The sequence below is a fragment of the Choristoneura fumiferana genome, chromosome 12 (assembly GCF_025370935.1).
Source record: "Choristoneura fumiferana chromosome 12, NRCan_CFum_1, whole genome shotgun sequence".
Lineage (NCBI taxonomy): Eukaryota > Metazoa > Arthropoda > Insecta > Lepidoptera > Tortricidae > Choristoneura > Choristoneura fumiferana.
This window is the reverse complement of record NC_133483.1, coordinates 18237797-18244198: the sequence shown is the minus strand read 5'-3', so window position 1 is coordinate 18244198 and position 6402 is coordinate 18237797. Positions and strand designations below refer to the sequence as shown.

Sequence of the window (6402 nt, the reverse complement as noted above, 5' to 3'; positions counted from 1 at the left end):
TCTAGGAAAGAAAAACGCAGTGTGCAAAGGCTCTAAAATTGACTCTACCTCAAAACATCTGTAGCAAAAGACGTTGTATTCTTACTACTAGAAAACGATAGTAAACGGAAGGGACTGATGGACGTCAAACATATGATCTCAAATCTGTCCACAGGAGCAAGCCATTTACTAAATAGAAATAATTTTAATAAAATCATGTTCAAAAACAAATAACCAGTTAACAAATAACTAATTCTACAACATCTTATGACACAGGTTTGATTCTCCAGAATTTAGAAGGCATTTTGCTCAATACATTTCCGCATTTATGTAGGATCAGAACGTCCGGCAGATAAAAACTGTTTTGTTAATACCACAGCGAAAGATTTGACCTGATAGCCAAGACGCATACAAAAAAAAGTTGCACTTGTTTCCTGAAACTTTTCTTCGCTAATTTGCTATGGAAAGTTTTTGGATGAAGTGCTAATTTTTTCCTATAGTCCTCTATCAACGTCAATCTTATCATAATCAAGTAAAACAATAATTAACAGTTCACATTAGATATTATTTTCGTCTCAGCGAGTCCGTTACCATTTTAAAGAATTAAGCTAGTTACTAAGATTTTTAAGCTATCCAGTTAAATAACTAAAAAATTCTGAATTAAACTATTGTACTTAGTTCATATTATAACTAAGAGCTGCCTTCGTCTTACCTAGTCTTGTCAGAAAACACTAATGTACTTTACATAACGAAATATTGAAACTCACTTTTTTTGTTTAATTTCCTTTGTGTATAATTTATTTTTATTTTACTCTGAGCGACCAAGATGCAAAAGGCCAAAAACTATTTATAATTTTATTTTTTAATGGTCTAGTGTCAATAATTCAATACTAATATTTGCACCTTAAAAACGTCGAATATTTTTAGGCACTTAATTTCTTTTGACTATTATTTTGTAAGTTTCTGTAATTATCAATAATCACTTGAAATGCATTGTTTGTTAACTCGATAACTGTTTAACCTGTTTTTGTTAAAATTAGATTAAAAGTTACGTTAAAAAGCGTCGTAAATGACAGGCAGTGACTAAGCAAACATTAGACAGATATGCCTTATTAACTTTAGGAACTCTTAATTTATAAACACGAGCTCTTTTCGTAAAGATTGAATAGTAGTAAGTAATATTAATAAATATTATCCGAGTAATTGACATAGAATAAGTACAAAACTGGTCTTTTTATAATCTATGCCAACATCCCTAAATACAGTCTAAATTCAAGTCCACTGCATTATTTTTAACATCAATATGGTTATTTTAACTATATTTTCCGATGCACTCGTAGATTGGAACCTCATTTAAATCTTATTTTAATAGAGCCAGTTGCAAAATCACTCCTAATTGATCAAATAAAACTGCATTTATATTTACTTCTTCTCGATTGGCTAAATTTACACAGTTGGCAAAAGTTACAGTCCTTTAGAGATCTAGATGGCCAGTTCAGCTCGATAAGAAGGTCGTCGATACGGCTTCCTTTATCTCTTGTTTTTGTTTTTCATGGTGAGTCTTCGCCAGAGCTAGTCTTCTCGGCGGGCGGTTGCTCCTCTCTCGCTTCTTCTCCCCTGGTCTCCCTCTTAGCATGTCCAAGAACGTCGGATCATTCTTCCGGACGTTCTTCTCGATTTTCACAGCCTCGGCGCTCAGTTCCGCCTTCAATTTCTCAGGGCTCGTGTTTTCAACCTTAAACTCGTTAGGGTCTTCAACGAACGCCTGCTGGAGATCACGCATTATCTTCTTCCTTATAGTCTTCTTCATGCTGAGGTGTCTTTCCAACGTTTTGACGTCCCCGTTGGTACGTGCGGAAGTCATCTTTCTTCTTCTTCGACTTTTTACTCTTGTCTTCAAAGCTCTAGTATCGTACTGTTGATTGAGGCGAAGATGTCCCGGAGATGAGGGATGGCTCGCTCTGATGTCATCTTGGATGTGGGGACGGGCGCCTCGTAGATCAATGACACCTCATTGTGAGACCTGGAATTGAGAAAAAGTGGGTTATTAAATATAAAATGCAAAAAAACTTGGACTAGGCTCAGGGGCAGAGCAATGCAACCCTGACCTAAATTGAATGATTATTCAGTATAGTTAGACTAATAAACTTGATAAGTTTTAAGATTTCTGACTTTTGTAGCACTGAAAGCTCAGTCCATGCTAAAAAGATTTTGATGGATTGGATTAGTTTGGTAAAAATCAAGTAGATTTCACAAATAAACGTTTGCACAGAGCACATTTACTAAGTAGCATAAAACAACAACTACAGGAGCTAGCAAAAAAATGGTAGACGAGACGGTGCATTTATGCCGCTGACCATTTGAGCGGAAAAATGTATAGTTTAGTTCAACCGAGAATTAGGTATTATTAAGTTAAACTAGTATATCTCGGTTAATTATTATTCTGAATCAGTATAGTTTAAAAAAAACTTATGGGAATAAAATCCCGTCGATTGTTTGTCCACACGCAAACGCGCCTGAGATAATCGCGGTTTCCACAAAATACTAACTATTGTACTGGTTTTCCATCCCATTTGAAGACGATAAATTATACGAATAGTTCGTTGATGCGCACGCGACGCGTTTCGCGTCAGATGATTCGGTTTTTATTCAGAGATTACTAGTAAGAACACTGATTATTTACAGAAATTACTTTCGAGATAATATATACGGACGGGCAAAAATCTGGCCCTCAAATCAAAATGTATAATAATATGTATGAGTGGGCCAAATTTGTGCCACTGAGTACTTATATAGTTCAGGATCAATAAATTTTAGGTCATAAAACTTAAGATCCTGCTAATATTATAAATTCAAAAGTTTGTGTGTGTTTGTAACTCCTAAGCTGCCTTTATTCCCATTTCCCACGGGATTTGAAATTTATATACACATTAAAAATCTCAACCGATGAGTCTGTTAGTTATATTAAAATTTAAAGATTTGATGATTTCGATCAAGTGTCTATTTGATAAGAACCTAAGGTAAAGAAAGAAAAAGTACCTATCATAAAACTTCAGCAATTAATTATGAAAGCAGCTGCAAAAGTTTCGATATAATCGTCTCAAACTCTTTATGGTCTGAGTGGAGAGCCTTGGGGAGGCATGTCCAGTAGTGGACGTCTTTCAGCTGACATGATGAAACCCTTTATGAAACGATGAAAGACGCCCGTTTCACCTCACTCAAGTCAAATACAATCAACTCGAAATGAATTCACTATCCACAATCTGAGAATTAATTCAGGATCTAGAATCTCAGAATACTAAACGCACTGGCGTCTGACGTTCACAATGGTTGCCGCAAACAACAGAGGCTGTGTAGCGTAAACGCGATAATGTCTGCCACTCACTTCCCGACTGAACTTGCTAACAAAATGGTCGAATGATGTAAAGATGAAGTAAAAAAGTGTTAACTTAAGTGTTCGTTTACTTGTTTTTTTTCTGTGTCATAATTTATTGATAGAATGATATAAAAGGTAGATTACCTGCAATACATAAGATAAAGCTAGATTAAAATTAAATAAACTAAAACTACAATAATTCTAAAAATGGCCCCTGCGGCATTGTGCGTGTACCAAAGATGTTGCAATTTCCTCGCTGGATCGTAAGACTCATGCGTTGAACGAGGAAGCCGCCAGCTCTACGGTCTCCTGTGGTATCTCTGAGTCTCATTGATGGTCTTTGAAGAGACTCAGAGCGCCAGGGCCCCAAATTAATTGCGATTTTTTTATCGAACCTACTGAAATTTTGAGCAGACTTCTTCAATCGCTTTTAACCCCCAACACAAAGAAGGGAGTGTTATAAGTTTGAACGCCACTGTCTGTCTGTCGTCTTTGGAATCTAGCGGTGGTTCTTAGCTATGTATTATTGAAATCAAGTGTGCTTCAAGTGCACATACCTACCAAACATAACATATACGTACATATCTACCTCTATAAGTCTTAAATTAACAAATAGGTTTAAATGTTAAGAGAACAATAACAGAAGACAACTACAACTCATTCATTTGTCTTGGCATTTTCCGCTAAATATTCAACAATGAAAAAATTATATCTATAGAACTGAAGCTACCTTTCATCCACCATTGTATTTATATTCCACAAAGACCCCAAATACAACAGCAACATTAATCATAGATTACCGCATGCTGTCACGATTAGAAACCCCGTATTATAGCAGTATAGAGGCTTATTAGATGACACAAAAAACCTTTAAAGCAGCTTAAAAAAGTGACCGATACATTGCACGTGACTGTACGGCATTGTTGGAGAAAAGTGCAAACTCTGTACAAAGCACTAGGTATTTTTCTGCATAGCCATCCGACAACAATGCATGGTTGTCTCCCAGTATTTCTTTACTTTCGTTAGTGTTAATGAAATCACAATATAGAAATATAAAATTATAAAAGTCGGCTGTAAAATTGCCGAGTTTTAACAGATTTTTTTCATATTTAAATGTTATTTTCTCATTTACTATTACCTATATAGTTTAACTAGTGCTGCTCTTATCGATATTGCATAAAATAAACTGAGCTACTGGTGTGGCAGAGAGCTAGATATAGGTAAACGGGTGTGGCCTGTAATACGAGCAAAAAATTAAAACTAGATTGTACTCGTCAAAGTGAACATCATTAGTTCAGCGACTTTTAAAATAATGGAGTCTTTAGATTTTCCCGTTTTCAACAAATACTGCTATCAATGTACGCCATCATAGAACACAACTTACTAACATCACCTGTCACCCTACAAACAAGCATTTTGCTTTACTTTGCTTCTTCGCAACAAGAAAGTGTAGTAAAAATTAAAAAACGAATTATTTTTAAACGCTGAACTAATGTTGTTTTGTTTGACGAGTATGGTCTGTTTTAATTATTTGCTCATATTACAGGCACACCCGGTATAGTAATATCTTGGCCAGTCATCATATCATCGTCATCATCAATCAGCCGGTCTACATAGTCCTCCCCATAGAACTATAGAAAAAAGCGGTTGGACCTTAGATCATTCTATATCATTTACCGTCTAAATAGGCTAGAGATGACTGAGCTAGTGTTGCCACACATTCTCCGGAATGTAACTTTTTTGCGAACTACGTTCCGCTGGCTTTCGTGTCGCCACAGCCTAGTGTGTATATATTTTTATTTATGTGTTTAGTTTTAACGGGTCCCACTGAAAAACAGCGTTGCGGCTTGCCGCAACATTATGCTGAGTAGGCCCCACTTTATACTATTCGATGTTTTTTTTAATTATTATTAAAACGTGTTTTTTCTGTGTGGTATCGAATATGTGTTAATCTTGGGCTCCACAGAAAACCAGCGTTACTGCACATAATATGTATGTGTGGCTACAGCATGCTGAGTGGAGAGCCTTTTTGGTATCCTGTGGTGTCACCAAGTAACATCGTTATGGTGCTAGTTTTAAGTTTAGGTGGTACTTATGTAACCTTTCTCTCTCTCTCTCTCTCTAAAACTCTCACGCAAAACATTATTCAATACATCTGTAGCATCTGACTCTTTAGCGAACTTAAAGCAATAATCCTTAGAACAAGTATCATATCATAAGCAAGCTCTATTATATCTCACGCAGCCGAATGTTACAACGAAACGTACAATCGACAAGTACATCTGCCACATTTGAAAGCGTGTTTTTTATTGATTCACAAATAAACAAGGTTCATCACAGTAAAACCGGTTCACATTTATCTGTCGTCGTGTCGTAACATCAGAAAAGGTATCGGTTTACACTTTATAATGGTTGCGTTCATATTTATCTCATGCAGTGTGTTGTGACGGCTTGTGTTGTGTCGCATCACAAGCATAGAGAGCGAGAGAGAGAGGCAGAGAGCATCATGACACAACAAGACAGATAAATGAAAAAGAAGTAGCGATACACAAACGTTAACTTGTGTTCTAATTTACCGGATCAATCGACGCTGTGATCGGAAACCAACAGACGCGCCCAGACTATTGAGTGGCACCCTCCAAAAAATGTAGTGAGATACGGACAGGCTTATTATAACCATACTAAGAGTATAAATACTGTGTGTGTTATTGTGTAACCTTAAGGCTTAAACCATTAAGGGGCTGTTTCACCACCCATTGATTATTTTATTTGACGGATAAATGTGATGCCGTCTCCGTCTATTCTATTTGAACAAAACAAACAGAGACGGCATTACATTATCCGTCAATAAATTTAATCAATGGATGGTGAAATAGGGGATAAATCTAGCAGTTGAAATTTGTGAGATTTTAAAAACATTCCCTTGCCATAGGAAATTCCCAAAAGTATTTTTTTTATACTGGATGGAGAGCAAGTGGGTCTCCTGATGGTAAGAGATCACCAGCCCATAGACATCTGCAACACCAGGGGTATTGCTGCAGATGCGT

At 36.3% G+C, this 6402-nt stretch overlaps 1 pseudogene; it reads right to left on the bottom strand.

Annotated features, from left to right (window-relative positions):
• Positions 1–1494: 1494 nt before the first annotated feature.
• Positions 1495–1950, bottom strand: LOC141433835 (uncharacterized; annotated as a pseudogene).
• Positions 1951–6402: the final 4452 nt, after the last annotated feature.